Below are 22,208 nucleotides of genomic sequence, written 5' to 3'. Positions count from 1 at the left end.
ATACATTTCTAGCATTCTAATGGTCTTTTTACTTCATATTAGTGATCTTTTTAGCTGTGTATAGTAGATATTTTCTTTATATAAACCTCATACTCAATTTCCCCTATGATTTGTATCTTACGATATTACAGTTCATTAGTCATGTTTTTGTTTACATATTGTATTTTATGCATATGAATGTTTTGCCTGTGCGTATGTACCACATGTGTGCAATGTCTGCAGAAGTCAGCAGATAGTTGTGAGCAAGCATGTAGGTGCTAGAAAGTGAACCCATGCTTTTAACTGTGGAACTATCTCCCCATCCCCTGTTTTCATAAACAATGAATTAGTGTTAAGGTATTTTGAACCAAATTACATTACTTTACTCAAGTTTACAGTTTTCCTCAATGTTCTTTTTGTTTAAGGACCTCATCCAAGTACCATATGATAATTAATACACATGTCTTCTTAGCTTGCTCACAGTTGTGACTATTTCTATAAATTTTCATAGTCATTTTGATAACCTTTATAGTTCTGAGAAATATTAGTCAGACATTTGGTAGATAGGCCTTTGGTTGGGAGTGTCCAGCATTTTCTCATTGGTTGATCTGGACTTCACCCAGTATCAACAGTTCATATTGGTATAAATATCACTTATCACTGATAAAGTGAGATTGAAGTTGACAGCCTGGTTAAAATGATGGTGAGGTTTCTCCACCATCATAACTGAAATATAATTTCTTCACGTAAAATTCCAAGTTGAAAGCTGGGTTTTCATTGGAATGAAATCACTATGCACAACTCATGTTTAAGGAATGGAGACTATCTTAAGGGTTTAGTATCTACATAATTTATTTGAAATCATCTGCATAAGAGATGTGTTTCTTATTCAGTATTTATTCAATCATTATCATCCCTTTAATGTCTGCTTTTAAAAAGTGTGTAATACTAAAGTATAGGTGGTCCTTATTACTAATGGATTTATCATTATAAATTTGGCAACTTTTTCAAAGTTATTTGTAAATCCCCCTGTAAGCTTATTTTCTATTGTTCTAAGGAAGTGCATGAAACTGAGTAATTAATAAAAGGTAGTTTTATTTGACTTATAAAATTTTGAAGATCCGGATGATGATACAAGTTTCTGTTTGGCTTTGATGAGAATACCACATTAGATGGTTTTGTGACAGGCACTTGTGGTGAAGGGAAAAGTCACATAATGAGACAGGAGGCCAATGGGCAAGGCAAGAATTCTCTTGTTCTTTTATAATAATAGCCTTTCTGAAAACTACTCTGTCAGGGATCTAAATACCTTATACTAGGTTCAATCTACCTTTCATGGGCTCTACCACCTGCCCCCTTAATTCTACTATTCTGTGGACCAACCATGTAACACATGCGCATTTAGAGAGAATTATTGATGCTATATCCAAAATACAGTGTCATCAAATCAGCTATTACAGTGCAAACTTTCTGCCTTGTTTGCATCCAGGTACAGAGAGGCATTCATTTCCAGCTGAAGGAGAAAAACTGATGATCTGCCATCTTGTCCAGCTCTCATACTATAAACAAATACTTATGGTCTATTTGGTGTCACAGGTTTTCACATTTTGTTGGTCAAGTTATATTGACATGAACAGTGGTTCATGCATACCTATCTCTTATTCCACAGATTGTTCTAGTCTCTCTGCATATCAGTAACCCTTAATACCAATAAAACTGGACAAACTATATTCAAATCATGATATATGTGCATCTTTCTGTGGTTTGAAACATTCTCAATTTGCTTTTGGTCTCTTTACATAGCTCCATCAACCTTTAAATTCATTGTCTTAATTTACCTTTAAGCTTACTTAATTCAGCATCTTTATATTATGTTGTAATATCTTTAATGCCTTTGACCATTCCTGTCCCTCCTATTCTGGCACAAAGCCTAGAGGATTGGTTTAGGAATCAAATTCAAGTGACAAACACACAAATGTTCTTAGTAGTTCCCCAGATTATGGTGTTCCACTCTTTGCAGTACCTGATCAAGGTCAAAGAACTTTCTATCTTTCTTTAAAATGATTACCTTCCAGGAACCCTCTCAGAACACATAGAAATAGGATAGTTTTGGTTCATTCATTGATTCTACCAGATATACCCAAGTGTGTCTGAATACTAATTAGATACTGGCTGTGGCCCCTGATCTATATGTTGCATCTTATTTCATTTCAATTAAATACTATAGAAACAAGTCATAAAATTTATTAAGCACTTAATAATGGCATGTCTGTCTATGAATTAAGTGTTAACTTGATTAAAAGTCACACTACTATGATATTGGGTTGGTTAGCATTTTTCATTTTTCAAATGCAAACTGAGATTCAGTATGGTTCTTCTCTTGTCCTTAGCCACTTTGGAGATGCAATTCAATCAACATGTATTTAATACTTAATGTTTGCAGGCACTGTTTTGGGCACTGGTAGGAAGTTAAGAAATGAGTGAGGAGCTTTCACCTTGTTGGCAAAGAGAAGTGTATCCTAAAATACTATTTTAATAACATGGAAAAGTACTTAAAATTATTTGTTTTATTATAAGTGCATTTTGTTCATTTTGCAGGCCTTGTCTTATGTATTAACTTTGGTGGATCTTCACGTTAAAATGATTCTTCTGTGCATATCAATACTCTGTGCCTGTAAGAATCATTAGGCCATCCTCAGGTTACAAATTGACTGTGGATAACCCACATTATAGAACATTACAAACTGGCTCCTGGCTTATGCGGGGGGTTATGTATTGTGCTTTGTTCGTGCCTGGCTGCTCATTAACAGTCACTGAAGGGCAGCCTCAGCTTCATCGTATTTCCAGTTGCTTCCCAGACCTTTCACCCCACTTTCAGGTTGGCATTTCCTGCCTTCCCCACCAACCACGTTTTTTCCTTCGGAGTCTAATTAGTAGATTGGTAGGGAGGCAGCCTGAGAAATAAAAGGCTTGTTCCTACGTACACATTCTTAGCTACAGGCCAGCCATTTGGGCTTTAACTGGCTTCAGAGGGCCCCTGAGTGCCTTGTCCTTTGTGGATCAGGAGCTTAATTACTTAATAAACTGAATAGGAGTCCTTCAGAAGTGCAAAGTTAGCACTTTTCCTTCTTAACAGTACAACTTATGCTAGTTTGAGGGTATTCCAGGCAGTGTAAGAGGCAGCCAAAGGCAAATCTCCAAAGCTGTAGAAGTTTGTTTTGAATGCTCTTAGTGTGAAGTGTCCTTTCATTATATAGCTTGTGGTAAAACCACCATGCACACTCTAGATACCTTCTCCCTTTCCATTTCCTGTGCTTTTCCCTACGTTTCATCCTTTCCTAGGGATTCCTTTTATCAGAGTAAATGCTGCTTTACTTCCATTTTGGAAAATGTTCAGTTGATCTGATAAAAAAAATTCTATTACTACTATGAGTCACCCTTGTAAGACGTAAGCCAATAGACAGGCATTCTGCCAAATTATATAATATTTTTAATAATTTTATTAAATTGATAGGTTTGTATTCATGATAGAGGTAAAAAAAAAACCCAAAGCTGAGGAAGTTTAAGTGACTTGTCTTTCTAGTGGGCAGGGAATATAAAATAATTATTTTCTATGTTTATTTGTATGTTGCTATTTGTGTGTATATGAATGTGGGCATGTGTGGCTAAGACAAGCATTTGGAGGTCAGAAGACAACTTGCAATAGTCAGTTCTTTCTACTGCATGGATGTCCAGGATCAAACAGAGCAGATATTTGAATCCAGGATAGCTCACCATGGAACCCACATTCTACAAATGACTAAATTTCAATGACAAGTGTACGGTTTAATGACTCATCATAGTTTACATCAAAGTTGATATACTTTTCTAATCTTTTTTTCCAGAATATCAATCCTATGATTTAATTTGCCATATATCTATTGAGTACCTCCTGTAAACCAGATGATATTTTAATTTTGGCAGTAACATTTAATGTTGTAATTCTTCAAAGTGATTAACATAGATATCCGGAGAGGATTAAGAAACAATTAAATGTTAAATTACATGACATCAACTGCAAGTACCTTAGTATTGTGGGAGATAGGTTTTGTTATGACTGAATTGTTAGAAGCAAGGGAAAGTAGGCTTTATAGGTTGTGGTGCAACATCACAAAAGATGGAATTAAGAAAATGAGGAGGAAACACCTGCTGGTGCTTTTCAAGTCTTTATGTAATTAAACTTTCAAACCTTGTGAACATAGCTCTTCTTGCTCTATTGACAGAGGAAAATTTTTAGCAGGGCAGGCATGTTGCTCTGTAATACAAGTTAGCATTTGCAATGACATAGTTCTACAACATCTAGGAGACTTTCTTAATTTTGTACCCAAAACAGGTTTGACACTTGAGATGCTAGTCTCCTCAGCTTCTGGATGAGAAAACTGAGTCTCAGAGATGCCAAGAAACTCGCTAAAGGCCAAATCACTTGGAATAAACAGAGCTGTTTGGCGAACAGAGGTAGTCTGGCTCTAAAATGTATGTTAGCCATGACGCTATTATTGTCTGTTGAGTTAAATTACTACTTTTAGGTCCATGTGATCCTTTTCTCAGATATTCTTCTAAGTTGTGAAGTCAAACTACACTTTTTTGAGAAGATTACTTTGGCCATCTCTATAGCCTGTACAAAAAGTTGATCAAATTATCCTTTTGATTTTAGGATTCTGTGCTGTTTTTGACCTTGAAAGCCTTTACTAATCTTGAAAAATTCAACACAAGAAGACAAAACTCAGTGAAAGCACATCATTCCTCATACAGTCTAGAGTAGGAATGGACACTTTTATTCTTGTTAGGCTTCTTTGTCACATGGTCTACTAAAATCCTGATGGACCTTAATAAGGTACAAAAGGCCCCTCCAATTGGACACTGGGATAGGAGTAATTACTCTCTAAATTAGAGAACTCAGTAGAAAGAACAGTTTCAGGGACACACCTGTTATTCCACGAGGAGTTGTGTCTTCCAACAAGATTGATTGATTGGATTATTCAAGGCCATTTTGACTTTCAGCCTTAACTAAAGCCTCTGTGTTCTAGGCTTAACAGAGAGTAGAGAGAAAACCTTGAGCTCTCCTTTGAGGTTATGTGCTGAAGTCAGTATTATACCATAATTAGTTGTTTACTGTATCCAGGAGGGTTAATGGCCCAGCCCATGGTTACACAGAAGCTTTATAATTCTCCTTTCATCAAAGATCTTGATGAAAAGTCTAAAATTTCCTTTTTATCAATATAAGCTGATCTATCTAATAGATGCCACCTAGGCCAAGGCAGATGACTACTTATACTCTTAAAACAGTTGTAAATACCTCTTTCATGTATTTCTTTCCCCTAAATTCTGAAACTGTTCAGTAGTACAAGTTAATTATATGAATCAAAGTACAATAAAAGGCTACTTACTGTATGTTTCTTTTTTTAAAAAAATATTTTATTAGATATTTTCTTTATTTACATTTCAAATGTCATCCCAAAAGTTCCCTATACCCCTCCCTGCGCTGCTCCCCTACCCACCCACTAACACTGTTTCTTAATGCTACACACATCCATTTTAGCACAGCCTTTACAGGAAGGATTTACAACATGTACATTATCATATATTGGCCCATACCTAAAAAACATCAACTCTAAAGCTCTCCTTTTACTCTCAAGTGTACCTTTGTCCTCAGCAGTTACAATTCTAGGAAACAGCAGTACTTCTCCTATCACCCCATCAAATCAAACAACCTCACTTTCTTTTTTTCTAAACAAAAATAAGCTTCATGTAGCAGGTTGAAAGGGAAAGGACTGAAGGAGGGGTTTGCAGCCCCATAGGAGGAACAACAATATGAACCAACCAGACCCCTCACCCCTGAGAGCTCCCAGGGACTAAACCATCAACCAAAGAGTACACATGGAGGGGCCCATGGCTCCTGCCTCATATGTAGCAGAGGATGGCCTTGTTGGGCATCAGTGGGAGGGGAGTTCCTTGGTCTTGGGAAGGCTCCATGTCCTAGTGTAGGAGAATGCCAGGGCAATGAGGTAGGAGTGGGTGGGTAAGTGGGTGGGGGAGCACCCTCATAGAAGCAGGGGGAGGGGGAGGGTCTAGGAGAGTTTGCAGAGGGGAAACAGGAAAATGTAAATAAATAAAATAACCAAGAAAAGGAAAAAGAAAGTGGCTGTGTTTATTATTGTGCAGTATACCAACATGATGAGCATGATGCTACAGAAGGTTGATCTGATCAGAGTATACCTAATCTTTTAAAACATTTATTAATCATTTTATTTGTTTATATTTCAAATATTATCCCATCCCCCATTCCTGATCTCCCCTCCATGAGCCCCCACCCCTCATTTCCTTTTTGCCTCTAAGAAGGTACTCCTCCACTCACTTACCCACTCCTGCCTCATCCCTTGTTTTTGTTAGGATTTTACTGCTGTGAAGAGACATCATGACCAATGCAAGTCTTATAAAGAAAACATTTAATTGGAGCTGGCTTGCAGGTTCAGAGGTTCAGCCCAGTAACATCAAGGCAGGAGCATGATAGCATCCATAGTACAGGAGAAGCTGAGAGTTCTACAACTTCATCAGAAGGCTGCTAGGATGACGGTCTTAAAGCCCACACCCACAGTGACACACTTACTCCAACAAGGCCATACCTCCTAATAGTGCCACTCTCAGGGACAAGCATATTTAAACCATCACATCCCTCAAGCATCCACCTTCTTTGGGGCATCAAGCCTCCATAGGACCAAACATGTCCCTTCCCACTGATGCCAGATGAGACACACTCCTGCTACATATGTAGCAGGAGCCATGGACCAGCCCATGTATGCTCTTTGGTTGGTGATTTCATTCCTAGGAGCTCTGAGGTGTCTGGTTAATTGGTATTGTTGTTCTTCCTATGGGGTTGTAATCCCATTCAGCTCCCAATATTAATGCAGGATTACTTGCCTCATGCTACCACTGCCATGCTACTTTTCTTCCTCAAAAAGTTATAGACTCATTGTAGCATACTCATCTCTACTTGTGGTTCTAATGAAGAGCTAGTTGATATAAAATGGAAGTAGGTAGAGCAGATGATAATGGCAGAGTGGTGCAAGTAGAAGTTTCTGTCCAGACACAGAAGGTATTAAGAATGAGGGTCTTGATATGACCAAGATGAGTGTGCTATTACAAGTATACATGCTAGTATAATGTGGATCAAAAAGTGAAGAATCTTTCATTATATAGTGATTGTCTCACCATTACAACTGCATTCTTTCTAAAAACACAGCTCATATTGTTACATTCTCACATGGCTCAAAATAGCCTCAACATACTCCCAGGACAGGAAGGCATGGAAGAGAAAGCCACCGTGAAGGCAAGTCATCTTTTTATGCCAAATTCCCTATCATAAATATTTAGGCTTTGTAAGTAATAGGGTTGATCTCTATCAAGACAGTTTGCATTTTTTCCTGTGGTAAGAACATAGCCATAGAAAGTAAGATAACTAACAGAGCTGTGTTTCAATAAAACTCCATTGACAAAACAATGGAACAAGTAGATTTCATTCAGAGACTGGAGTTTGCCAATCCATGACAAAAAAAAAAAAAAAAAAAAAAAAAAGTCGAAGTAACTCATTAATTTCACTAATAAACTAGTCAAAAAGACAATGTGATGAAAGAGAGATTTCCTGAAAATCCAGGCATACTATATTGGTAAGAATTTAAAAATGTAAATATGAAGCCAGGAAACCATTGTCCTTCTAATAGATACCTCTGGAAAAACAAAGGTAATTTAGATAGAAGATTTGTGGAGAGAAGAAAGTCAGCATCACACCATCTTTTCAACTCTGCTTAGTGACATCACTTTGGTACCTTAAGATTGGCCATGGTAAGAATAATAAGAGCATGGAAACTGGGAGAATTTAAATATCCTAGACCTTCCCTATTCCTTTTAATGAGTCTCTTATTAAGTACTTGCCAGCATATCAATGAATATAGAAAACATGGATATGGATTTAAAATATGATAGAGTTAAGATCTGGTGGGGTAGTTATCTACTTGGAAGAGAGACCTAAAACTTTCATAGTAGAGCAGCATAGAGAGCAAAGACTTAGAAAAAAAAGAAAGAAGAAGAAAAGAAAAGAAAGGGAAATACTTATGGCCTAGTCACAATCTGTGGTCCTTAAAATTGACAACAGAAGCTGAAATGAGATGGAGTAAGTAGAAGAGCAAGGAAGATGCACCATTATAGTATATCAGTATTGCTCAGTCCTTATGATGTTAGGCTCCTTGGAAAATGTATCAGAAGAAGAATTAGGTTTGAGGGTAAGAGGCAAAAGAGACTCCAGGGAGCCTACAGATTTGAGATTTGTGTCCTTCTCAGGCTTCTTCTCTGCCTTGCATGCTGAGTCCATTAAGGTCTAGGAAGCCAATATTCAGAGCAACTAAACTGATGCCACCAAAAACTAATAGTTTAAAGACCCAGAATTTCACATGATTACATTTTAACTCATAAGGATTCCAGCTGCTATAGTGGTTTAAAGCCATGAACTGCAGTCTTGGCTGAGAAATAGAACTAGAATTCTCTACAATTAAAAAAGAACAGCCTCTCAGCTAATCTTATTTATTAGAAATGCTTTCACTAGCCACAGTTGTCTATTTGTGTTGAGGTGAGGCATACCAATAGAGATTAAGGACCCTGACTCCTTTCTGTGGGATTCTGAAACTCATGAAAGGCCCTTTGATTTTGTAGTCTGAGTATTTCCAGTCCATCTTCTGACTCTAGCACTCTCTTTGATTTCTGCTCAACACTAGCTCCATGTAAGGTGGGTACCACTCAAATAAAACTCTCCATTTGCTAATTGTGCACTATGCTCAAACATAAGAATTTCAGATAAAGCCAAATTGAAGATCACCAAAACTTTTGAGCCATTATACCAGTTCTTTGCTAGTGAGGCTAATCAAAACTTTGGTGTCTTCTTCAAGTGTACTGGTCCTCAAATGTCACTCTGTGTTCAGTTCCTAAATTTACTGGGCTAGCTTGGAGATTTGTAAGGCTAATTTGTCTGCTATGTCTTTCCTTTTGGCCTCTAGCCAATTGAGATATGTAATTCTTCACTGCCTCCGAGGACTGATTCCATCTCTAGTGGTTTAGGACCATCCTTTCCATGCTGTCTCTGCTCTACCCCAGTTTCAACCTTTACCTGATCTGGCTCTGAGTAAGAGGAATTTTTTGTTGTGAACAGGCAGGCAAGTCTGACCTTAAGAATCATGTGAGAAAAGAGCTACTCCTAAATGAAAAGCACCACAAAATCTTCATGGTATGGCTAACTATACTTTCCTGTGATGACCCCATAAGGCACAGGCTTGACTGTACCTAGCTAAGATACAGAAATATCCTGGCTTGGTCCATTTTTGTGATGCTATAACAAAATGCCCCCAACCTAGCAATTGATACAGTTTTTTTTTCTTCATAGTTCTAAAGGTTGAATGTCCAATATTGCATTGTTAATACCCTGTGAGGGCTTCTTTGCTCTGTCATATCATGAAGGGAGGCAAAGGGCAAGGTAGCATATATGCATGGGAGGAAGCAGAAGAAAGGGTTAAGATTAGACCCATTCTTAATCAACTCATGGTAGCAGAGCCAACTTACTCCTTAAAGGTTCCAACCTAGGAATGTTGTGGGACTGGACTTTAAGTTTCAAACTCATGGACTTTGGAGGGTCACATTCAAACTATAGTAGGCCACTGACATAGCAGCTATTTTAGAAGCAATAATGAGAATTAACATGTGCTTTGTGAGATATCAGAATAACAGAAACTTTTGGTGTCTGAAAGGGAATTTGGAAGTAGCTCAGTTGGAGATCTGGGATTGTTCCCACGTCTCTAACTTGTTTTAAAGGACAAAAATTATGTGTGGTGGCCTTGTGTCCTTAGAAAGATGGTCTCTAGTACAGTGTGGCATTTCTCAGGATCCACACGAATTTCTTATGCATCTCTACAATTTCACTTTCCCAGATTCTATCTCCACAAAACTGCCTTTTAGTTGTTCAAAGTGTCCACTTCTATTTGTACTATGATTTCTCTTTCATGACATATTTTGAAAGATAAAAAAAAAATGCTAAGTGGGAAACACGCTCTTTCACACACATTAGGAAATCATTCCAAGAATGAATGAAGTACTACAAGTTCTTAAGTCTAGATTTATGTAAATGTGGTCATTTAAAAAAATTAATTTTCCAGAGATTTCTACGTAGTTCACCTTCTTCCCTTTACCCTGAAATGATAAGCGTCCTGGTTGTTGAATAAGTCGACTTCGCCAGCATGTATTTATAACTTCACTTCTTCTGTGAACTGGGCTATTGGGACCCAGTCCGTAGAGGCTGGAGAAATTGAAACAACCCAGGTTCATAAAGTAGAGTTCCAGGCCTTGGATTGCAAGACCACACTGAGGTACAGACACATGTAGCAGGTCTAGCTGCAAAACAAGCTTCTGGCTCCCCTCAAGGCTGAATTAACTGCAAGATCACTCAAGTGTTTCCACTTTGTTTTCAAGCTGCTTAAAAAATGGCAAACAACTCCAGTGGCCCAGCCAGTTTGCCAGGTGGAGAGCAGTATGGCATGTGGCGGTGATTAAAATGAGGTGGCACTTTCAAAACCTGGAGCCAATTGACCTTAACTGTGTTTCTTCCTGCTTTTATATGTCATTTTTGAAGCTGCAGGTAAGTGATTTGCTGGCCTTGGCTCTGGAGAGATTTTATATATTGTTCCTGTGGTCATAATTCTCACCCATTTTCCTTTCATGCTTCTCAGGTTGGGGAATAATTACTGCTTAGGGCTCTTGCTTTTGGAGGTATGATTATGTGATTCACTGAAAAGCCTGGTTTGTCTGTCTTTTCTACTTCCTTCCTCCCTTTCTCCTTTTAACGTCTCTTTGTTTAGAAGAAAAATCAATTTTTGAATTGATTTCAAATTGCATTTGAATTTGGAAAATTAAAACAGATGAACAGCAAAATACCATTATTTTTAGAGCTCATAAGACAAAGCCTGGCTGACTTAGGGTTTTGACTATTGGTTTGTATAACAAATGGCTCCTTTAAGATGGCACCAAAGTCAATACTAATGGTTATTATGATTAAGTACAGCTCCCTTGGCGTCCGTTTCCTGCTCTTTGGCTTCCCTCCCCTCTCCAATGCACACACATGGTTTCTGTAAAGTCAAGTGTCCCTGAGATACAAACAGGCCAAGGAGAGAAAGTTTCTAGCTGTAATTCCTTTCTCCTTTTCCCTATTTTTTCTGTATCTAAGAGCACAATACTCTGGCTTCATTGTGGCCCCTCTGAACGCAGTTTGTGTTCACTCTGAAAATGTCTTTCTAGCTTAACAATACTACTTCCATTATTTCTTTCCCAACCACCACCTGACTTGGGCACACCACTCTACTAGGTTACAGATATCTCTGGTAATTGACAAAAAATCAAATGCCCACACAAAAGGGTTACATTTGTTTCAATGAATTATGTATCCTGTATATGATATTCTTGGAGTAGAATAAAGATAGGGCTTGGGAGTACTTAGGTTATTATCCCAAAGAAAGAGCATTGGTGCTATTTGGGAATGTCTCAAGTCATTAATCTATACCTCATAGTTGCACAGGATTCTTGGCATTCATTACTTACTCATTGCTAAGACAAACCACTTGACAAGAGCAACTTAAGGAAGAAAAGGTTTGAGAAACAGTTCATCATGGTCAGAATGCTAGTGGTGGGGGCATGAGATGGCTGGTCATATTTCATCTTTAGTCAGAATGCAGAGCAATGAGTGATGCTGTTCCACCCTTTCCTCCAAGTTTTCTTTTTTTATTCAGTCTGAGTCCCCAGCTCAAAGGGGTCCCACCCACACTCAGGGCAAGTTTTCCCTCTGCAGTTAAACCTCTTTGTGCATACCATTATACACACAACCAGAGGTTGTGACATATACCTCACCCTGGGTAATTCCAGTACAGTCAAGTTGTCAGTGAGGATTATCATTACAACTGTTTATATTACCATGTAATTTTGCATCTATCATTTTACATTTTTCTTGGAACCAAACGGCATTACAAGTTAGGGAATACAAATTAATATGAGCAAATGAAGTAGCTTAGGCCAAGAAATGTTAACAGTTTGTCTGGCATCACATAGCTAGTAAATGACTTATCTGACTGACTTGAAATTCTCTGCGTTTTCTGTTAGGTTAATGTAACATAATTAGTCATCTGTCAAATTATTGGAGTAGCACATGTGCCAGGACCTGTGGTGAATACAGCAATGGGTGAAATAAATGGATCTCTATTTTCTACTGGAGATTGTTACACACTGACTTGTGGCAAAATGAGTGGACACCTATGTTAGCAATTACAGATTATGGGAAATTCTATGACAGTAAGATGAAATTCTATGACAGCACCTTCTTGTAGGTACTGATGTTTAGACTCAGGTAGAGAAACTGAGAAGGAAACCAGAAGGCCTGTGATGAGGAGACCAGATCATCTAGCAACTTGCAAAATGCTTTTGATACACATTCACAGAACCCACAAAGTGGTCTGGCCCTTTCCAAACTATGTCCTTGGAATCCAGTTTCTGTTTGCACAGATAATTTTAGGGCTCGATGAAAACCTCAACAGTAATTGCTACAGTATCATGAAAACCAAGTATGCAGACTCCCTTACATGATGAGAAGATTTTCTTATTATAATAAGGTCCTTAGAAGGTCAACTGATTCTTCAGGAGAACTCATAAAGTTTCACTGTTGAAGGAGGATTTCATTGTCACCAAGCTATGCTTTCAGATTCATTGGTTATTTTCACAAATATGGTGTCTCACATAGAAGTCTATGTATGCTGAAGCAAACACATCCCTATTTCTGGACACACCATTCCATTCGTAGGGGACATACACAGGGCATCAGGTTGTGATCAAAGGGAACTTTTAATGTGAAGATTACTATAATGAACATCTTTGGTCAACTTGCTTTAATCACAGTAAGATGAGGAGACTTTGACTTTAATAAATGCTTAAATAATGTCATGATAATGAAAAAAACATTAGGATAAACTGTATACCTCACTCACTATTAATCTTCCTTTCTTGATCTTTCTAAATCACATACTTATTTACTTGACCCCTTAGCTGTGTGCTCCTTGTGGTAAAACAGAAGGACTTGTACCATAGTCCTGCTCTCTGTGGAGGTTGTAATCTTCATGAACAGTATGTCTCAGAATTGGAGAAGAAATAATATCTGGGATTTCTTCAGATGTGTCAGTGGTGATATGGAGAAGGATCATAAGCTATAAGCATTCAGGCAAAGGGCATTTTTACATGGTCAGATTGGGCAAAGGGCTAGAAAGGTGGGAGGAGTTATAGCTAACGAGAATGAACATAAGAGAACATTTCATGAGGGTAGCATTGTGATGGCCCAGATACAGTTTATTGGCCTTTCCTGTGTAGGCTCTATGTTGCTGCATCTGCAGACTACCTCACAGGTTCCAGTGGTTCAGGGAGACTGGTACACAGATGCAGCAGCTTTTGTGCTGATAATGCCCTGAGGCAAGGAGTGGGAAATGCTCTTGCTTCCTTTTTCACTGAGTCTCTTAAGGCTGTCGGCTGCATTTTCAGATTTGTATTTTCCATTACAAGGATGCTCTTAAAATTCAGTTGCAGTTATATTCACTTACATTCAATACCTGGTGATGGTGCAGATGGTGGTAGGGTAAAATTGGAAGAATGATATGGTTGGGGTTCAAGCAGATCACTTTCATTATTGTGAACATTTCTTAAGAATGACACAAACTTTCAATAGTAGATTTTGTACGAGCAGAAGAGTGGAGTTGGGATTTAGGTATGAGGAGGGGAGCTTGAGATGACATGGTGACTACAAGTGAAGAAATTTAAAGACTATAACTACAAACACTACACAGTAGGTTTAGGGCTGCCCATCAAAGCTATGGAGGTATTTAAGAAACAGAAGACATGTGTATGCCCTTATAAACCACTTGGCACAGTTACAAAGGCATAGCACACAATGCAAATGTTATCACAGGAAATCTCAGAATGTCCTGTGATACAGTGTCTGGATCCTTTGTGTCTTGAGCATATGTTATAGTGAAGTGAGGGTTCTTATTGCAGGTCCTTAGTCTTATTGATGAAAAAATTTTGAAACAGACTCCAAAGGAAGCTCAACAACCATTTTATTAGTGTTTGAGAAAAAAATACACAAGGAAGGCAAGCTGTAAATCCTGGCAACTTCTGGGATAGTACACAGAAGGACAGTGCTTTTTGAATGAGATCAATAATGGGTCTCTGAAAAGAGGTGTAGAAGGCTGTGGTGGTCTTCCACAGAAACAGGAAGAACATCCAGAATGTCCAACCAAGCATGCTTAGAATGTTGACTTGGAAAAGAGATAGAAAGTAGAAAAGGGAAAGTTATGCTTCTGAGTTAGAACCAAGAAAAGCTGACATGCTTAATAGTGAAGATCTATAAGCAGTTGCCTAGAAGGACTCATGGGGATGTATAAATGCATTTATCCTATTAAGGGAATAATTATTCCTCCCATCTCCTTAACATGCCTTCTGGTGGATTAGTTTCCCTGAGAGGTGTTCTTTTGGACAAATGGTTAATTCTTAAGAGAGGGGAAATTATATTTAAGGTTCTAATATTTGGGGCAGATTAGCATACCATGTCTCTATCCAAGGCCAGATATAGAATGCATATTCTATTTCTATGACCAAGAGGAGATATTCCTTAATGTATCTCAATAAAGCCCTGACATGTCCAGCTTTTTATATGGCTAATGGAAGGTGAGGTTCAGAGCTGATATTGAGGGAGATCTCACTTGTCTCCAAAACAGCAGGCAGCAGGGTTAGGACATCTGCAGAAACTATTGGAAGGCTTCGGGAATTAGGTAAAAGGATGGGCTTTTCACTATTAGAGCAATTCAGGAGCAGAAGAGGCTGTATTATGAGGCACTGAGCTTCTTTCTAGTAGAAATGTTTCAAAGTAGAATGCCTTCCCATTTGGGGTGCCACCACAGATGCAGAGTATGCTTTGTATGCCCTGATCTCTCTTTTCTAGAGTCTAGGAGTTTGCAGCTTCAGGCTTTCTAACTGATTTTATACTTTGACAGGCATGTAACCCACCCAAGGTCCCAGCACATGCTTGAATAGCACATTGGAAGTGCTTACCAGACTAAGGACCCCCACAGTTAGGCATGTAGCAAGATCTGTGCCTAGCTAAGAGAGACTGCTAAAGACTTCACAGACTTGACTGCTTGAGGGCTGCTCTGGGTAAGTGATTTCAGACATCTTTCTTCATAGACAGGTGTCAGCCAAATGTGTGGCAAGTCACTGCACCCTGGGAGGTGCTTTTATGCATAAATCTCAGGGAAAAGTAGAACTAAAACATTGCCTGAGGGAGTGTGCATGAGGTTTGCCTCTGCAAACCTTCCCATTCAGCTAATGAGGAAGGTCTGATTGAAAGCGGCAGAGGAAAATTAAAAAAAAAAAAATTTTAAAGGAGGAAGCAGCTTTAACCATTGCAAGCTTCCATCCACTTCATTAAGGCAACAGCCTGGCCCCAACCCTCTAGTGTGGAATATGAAGCTCAAAGAACCTCTGTGACACTTGCCTCAGGGCTTCTAAATTGAATTTGGGGACCCTTCTCTGGTACCAGCATTGAGTTTCTGGACTTGGAAAGATTCTTTTTAATGGTCTCAGAGGACTAGGGCTCTACTGAAAGCAAAATTCACTTCCAAGCCCTTCACAAATCAGGAATGAAATTCATGGAACTAGACTGAGCTCCATTAGAAGATGATAAGCTATTACTTAAAGTTCACAAAGGTCTCAGGGGCCATGATGAAGAGGGCAGAGAAGCCAAAGAGCTCTGCTTCCTGATGATATAGTTCATGGCCTAGGTCTAGCTCTCCAGTAGATATAAAGGAATTATCACAATGATTCATATTCATGGCAGATCCAATTTAGCTTTCCATTGCAAAGTTGCCAACAGGAACCTCTGGGGACTCACTTGGTGGCTAAAATAGGGAATTAGACTCTGAAATCAAGGTCCAAGCTAGGCATGTGACATTTATCAAGAGCCTGATATCCATCTAATGTAAGGATTAGGTATAACCTAGCTCATCCCAATAGCAATTTGTACCTTTATGGCTCTACCCTTATTTGTACATTTGGTTTTCTTCATGTCCCTCCTCTTTGGGAGATAGAATTTACTATGTGGCTAACTGTATGAGATATGGTAGTCTTTTGTTTGCCTTTGAAAATTTATTTCCATCAATAATGTCCTTCATGGTCCTCAGCTCAGGGCTTGAACCAGCAATGAAATCTGCTTTGACCCCAGTTTCCCCTGACAGGGGATCTTAACAAATTCTTCATGGGTTTGTTCTACACCAATGATACCTTCTGGCTTCAGTTTCATTAACCTTTTAGTTTACTCCAACATAAAGGCACTTGACATGGTAACTGCTTAGGACTTAGGTGTGGCTTGCATGGCTCTCTTAGCAGATTATTTCAAGGTTTCCTATGCTTGGGAGAAAAACTTGAGTGTAGCAGTGATTTTGTTATCTTTTCCTAGGAGTTCAAAATTAGAGGCTCCTATGGCCCTAATATGTGCTCCCACCCCCAGAATATTCTCCGTTCTCTCTTCTCTTTTCTCCTTGTTGAAATATGTTTCTAATCTTCCAGGCCTCTCAAAGGCATCGGTGTTTCCTGCTTCAGTGGTCCCGGTGGAGTCACTCATTCTGTATTTAATGTATTCCCCACTTTAAATGGGCCTGTTAATTACTCCCTCCTCACACTGAATTTACTAATTTATTGATCAAATTTCTTTTTGTGCATGTGGATTTTATTTTGTATGTGCAAAGAATTTATTTGGATCAATTTTATTGACCCCCCACTCCTACCCCTGCCTCCTGGGATACTTTTCCAAACTTTAATTAAGTCTCTGGGAAGTCTCTTTGCTTAAAGAGAAGCAAGCCTTTAGCTTCCTTCTTTTGGGAGCATTGATAGCAAATGAGTACTCTCTGGTCCAAGGTGAGTCTGAGTACTTTCACGGAGCACAGGCTATTTTGCAGGGTTATTTGAGTGGAGAATTAGAGAAGGGGCTGTCAGAAGTGTGCTTCAGGATTGAAGATGTAGCTCAGTTAGTAAACTGTTTAAAGAGATCTCAGAATGACAAAGATGCTGAGGGGCCAGGGTATGTATCAGAACTGTTGGAGCCTTCTATTCCTTTACTATACCAAGAAAAGACTGCTCTTCATCTGCATACCTGAATGATCGATTGTCTCTACTTCTTAGAAAGCACTACTAAGAAAGTAAATGGAGGATGAAGATTTAGGGAGCTTCTGGGCAAATGGCAATGTCACGATCAACACTGGTACATGATCCACTGAGCCTGCTGGATGTTCTAAGATACCCCTAGCACCACTTAGATACACAGGAGACCATATATCCAAAGAAGAAAACTATGTTCTCAAAATCAGTGGCTTCAGCATCCCCTAGGACCTTGTTAGAAAAAAAAATTATATCTACCCAGATCTACTATATCAGGAAGTCTGAAGTAGGACCTAGCACTCTGCATTTTGACAAACCCTCAAGGGGATTTTAATGCTTACTCAAGTGTGAGAACCACAGCTCCATTTCAGAGCTAGACTAAATTTGTGCTCTGGTAGGAGCCACACTGTGTTTTGTATGGCATGTAATAGCTTACTAGCCTCTACTGACTGGATGCCAAAGGCACCTCTGAGATGGAGCAGCCAAAATTATCTCCAGACATTGTCAGATGTCTTAAGGAGGGATAAAATCATCCCTAATGAAGCATTATGGCACTACAACTCCCACTTTTAGAATCACATTCTTGTTTCCCTTGGAGACTGTACATGTTAAATAAATATAAGACTTAGCACCATGGTTTCTTTCTTTCTTTTACTTTTTTATTGGATATTTTCTTTATTTACATTTCAAATGTTATCATTATCCCCTTTCCTGCCCCTCCCCCCTGCTTCTCTGAGGGCGTTCCCCTGCTCACATGCCCACTCCCACTTTCCTGCCCTCTAATTCCCCTACACTGGGGTATTGAGCCTTCACAGGACCAAGACCACTCCTCCTATTGATGCTGGACAAGGCCATTCTCTGCTACATATGCAGCTGGAGCCATGGGTCCCTCCATGTGTACTCTTTGGTTGGTGGTTTAGTCCCTGGGAGCTCTGGGGGTACTGGTTAGTTCATATTGTTCTTTCTATGGGGTTGCAAACACATTCAGCTCCTTCAGTCCTTTCTCTAACTCCTCCATTTGTTACCCTGTGCTCAGTCCCATGGTTGGCAGCAAGCATTCGCCTCTGTATTTGTCAGGTTCTGGCAGATCCTCTCAGGAGACAACTATATCAGGCTCCTGTCAGCAAGAACTTGTTGGCATCCATAATAGTGTCTGTGTTTGGTGACTGTATATGGAATGGATCCCCAGGTGGGGCAGTCTCTGGATGGCCTTTCCTTCAGTCTCTGCTCCACACTTTCTCTCCATATTTGCTTTGGTGAGTGTTTTGATCCCCCTTCTAAGAAGGACCGAAGCACCCACTCTGTGGTCTTCCTCCTTCTTGAGCTTCGTGTGGTCTGTGAATTGTATTTTAGCCCCATGGTTTCTAACATGTGGCTTTGTGGCATTTCATGCTAATGTATTTCTTATCTCCACACAGTCTGTTTGGGCTAGGCAGATACTCAGACCCAAGCCTGATTTGCTTCAGCACCCCATTTTATGCCCAAGAATGTATGTCTCATTTCTTAATCTACATATAAAACTAACTTTTTCCATGGGATTAGGATCTCCATACCTCTCAGGGAACTTGAAGTCATACCCAGGCAATGGAAGAAGTGGGTGAAAATATTTGGAAGTTATCATGAAAGAAGAAAAGGAGAAACAGACGTCTTTCTGCTCATTTCCCTGTGTTTGTTGCAAACAACCAAATGCCACAGTCAAGATGGACAAGTGAAAGTTACTCTCAGTGCCTGGAATCAATGAGTGAGGCTGAATGAATTTGCCTTTGGACAATATTCTATTGACTCACTGGCTTCATCTATGCATATCTATTGCCTTCTGCTCCTTTACTGTTTGAGAGAAAGACTGTATACCTGATTGCCCATCTCTACTTCTCAAAACGTAGGTCTGGGTAAATAAAGGCTGGATGCACATTTAGGGAGGCCCTGGCCATATAGCAATGACACCATCAACTCTAGTACCTGATCCACTGAGAAAAGCTGTCATTGAAAGCCCCCTTCCCTCTGCCAGAAAATTTCCTGGTATTCATCATGCCAATCTGAAAGATGAAGTGTCTGCCCTGGAGAAGTAGTGTCCTTAAACCCACAGGACTTACACCCCTCACCCAGGCCAGGTGGCCAATTAAGAGGCCACCAGCTGGAGGGCTTTCCGTAGAGCAATTCTAGATAGGCCCCAAAGCATTATTGAAATAAACTAGCAGTACAGTGCCAGTTTATTCAGGTTTCTGTACAGACTTCACAGAACTGGTGACATGTAAATTGGTTCTGCTCCTTCCCAAGTTGATGACATCCTCTAGTGCAAATTAAAAAGACAAACCAAACAAACACTACCACCACCAATTTTACAGTCATAGTCAGCTGATTTTCTAACACCCAGTAATGCATGGCACAGTGCTGATAATGACAACAAAAGATTTCTGAACAGCACCTTAAAACCTTTTAATATGACTCTCCAGAAACGGCGATGCAGAAATGTGCAAAAGCACAATGGTGAGCAAGAATGAAGAAAAGTGGGCACTGTGTGGCTGAAATAGCTTCAGTGGGTAGAAGTGAATTTATAAACTGACTGTGCTGTTACTAATAGAAAATCAGCTTGCTGTTTTATCATGTTTAAATTACTGTTAAACAAATACCTGAAAAACATGCCCAAAGTATCCCTGAGTCTTAGGCCTTTCCTGCACCAGCCTGCAAGAGGGGATATTGAAAAAACTGTGTTTATTGGCTTAGGAAATTAGAAATGTCGGGCCCTACCTATCCTCTACCCGCCTGTACCACGGTTTGCTAGGTGAGCATCTGTGTTTCCAAATATGCTGTTTTCTGCCTAGTTTCTCCTCTCTCACGATGCTTTCTTTAGACTTTAGTCTGGTTCCCATAGAAGCTGCCAATAGGAATTTCTCCATGCTTCCATCTTTAGAAATGCTATCCATGTGCACCTGCAGCAGCAATGAATCTCAGTCCCCAAATCAGGTGTGCATAAAATGTAGCTTTCTTAATTTTCTTTCAGTGGTTGTGAAAAAAAAAAAGAGCATGCAGACTTAGAATTTTTAATTAAGCCTTAGCTATGTATAAGAAGCATATTACAGGAAGGAGGTAGAGGAGTACTAGGCAAAAGTGAGAACCCACTGGCTCATTACAGCCTGGATACACACACTGAAATTACAGGCCCCTTTTTATACATACATACAACCTAACATGTCTTTGCCATAATTGTCTTGTGATGCCAAGAAATAAGCATCCTTATGACCTTTAGGTAGAAAATGTAAGACCTCATGACACCTACCAGGATGCAACTAGTAGACCTATGTTAGCAAATTTCTTAAAGGCTATTTAAAAGAGGTGCTGGCATTTTCCATTTGAAATGGAGGTCATTTTGTTTAGTGAAACATTAGGGTTCCCCTTATTTTAATAGCAATGATTTTTTTTAATTTTGATGTTATATATATATATTCTTTAAGATATGTTTTCTTGTGTGTTGAGTGTGTGTGTTTGTGTTTGTGTCTGTGTGCACACGCACATGCACATGCATGCTTGGGCCAAAATAGGGTCAGATTTCCTAGAGTTAGACATGACTGTGAGCCACCTGATGTGGACACTGAAATCTGAACTCAGATCTTCTGCAAGAGTATCAAGTGCTATTGACTGCTGAGCTCTCTTTCCAGCCACTGGTATGTATTTTTAGTGGGGGATCTAATTTTCTCTTAATAGCTTATCCTTTGTGATTCTCTGATATTTACTTGGAGTCATACATTATTTACTTTTACAAGTACTTGGCTATAAACATGCTTTACTAAGGTTTATCCTTGTCCAACCTCACTTTAAGAGACTCATGAAGGAGGTAGGCAGGAAAGAAAGGCCTCCCTATCAGATAATGTAAATTACAATGACAAGCAAGGTGGGCATGGTTAATAAGGCTTGGTTGGTATCAGCTCAGTTGTTTTAATAGTTCAAATAGTCTTACAATTAATTGCCCATGTGTTTCATTATAGTTGTTACCAATGAGTCATAGGTAGAAAAAAAACCTAACTTGTCTTTGATACTAAAGATGACATAGGGCTTTGGGCTTCCATACTGCTCAAGCTGGGCTCAAGCTCATGGCAATCCTCCTGCCTCAGTCTCAGTATATTGCCCAGCATAGACTATGCGATTTTAAGTTGTATCTGTATTTCACAGAGGAGTTAAGTTTGTTGTGTTTAGTCTTTGAATCATTACCACCCTGGATTATACTTGGCAGCTGCTTTGCAGTTAGGTATGTTTCTTTCGTATATTCTAGATTCCACATAATTTATGTGTGGGGGCCTAGGGCTCATCATAGGATATATTCCCATCTGTTCTGTGTGACTTTGAGATGGTTTGACTTTTGGAATACATTTGTCTAGCCAAAGTGCTCTAGTATACTAGCATGGATGTCTTGGTGTGGGATGCAGTGCTGGAGTGCAGGCAGGATAAATCCTGAAAGGGACTGTAGATAATAATCTTTGACTCCAAGACTGCAGTGCATTCTTCCCATTTTAGAGTAACTGCTGGAGTATAGCTGGAGGACAATTTCATGTATTCTGAGTACCAGACACCAGTGAATTGTAACTCACAGCTTCATTCAGAATTTGAAGGGCACTAGGCCACTTAAGGACTGTTTCATGGCAGAATGCCCTTAGTCCTTGCTTCACGTTCTGTATTTTACTTTGGTTCCCACTTTGCCAGGCCACTTTGCCAGGCCGTGGAGGGTGGTAAAGAATATGTATTTGAAATTTGTTTTTTTTTTTTTTTTTTTTTTTTTCAGCTTTATTTGCTTTTTGAATAATTTTACCCATTAGGTGAAAGCAAGGTCTGATTTCATGTTAAGAGGAATTCCCCCAGGGAAGAATGTGTTCCAGAAGCAGTTGTTAAAAGCAACAGCAATAGCATTGTCCTGACAGCAGAAGAAT

The 22,208-nt window shown here is 39.3% G+C and overlaps 1 pseudogene; it reads left to right on the top strand.

Moving 5' to 3' along the window:
* Nucleotides 1-22,208, top strand: part of LOC110287139 — a 57,054-nt pseudogene that overhangs the window by 18,909 nt on the left and 15,937 nt on the right.

Source organism: Mus caroli, chromosome X, assembly GCF_900094665.2.
Source record: "Mus caroli chromosome X, CAROLI_EIJ_v1.1, whole genome shotgun sequence".
Taxonomy (NCBI): domain Eukaryota; kingdom Metazoa; phylum Chordata; class Mammalia; order Rodentia; family Muridae; genus Mus; species Mus caroli.
This window is presented reverse-complemented; position numbering and strand designations above follow the sequence as displayed.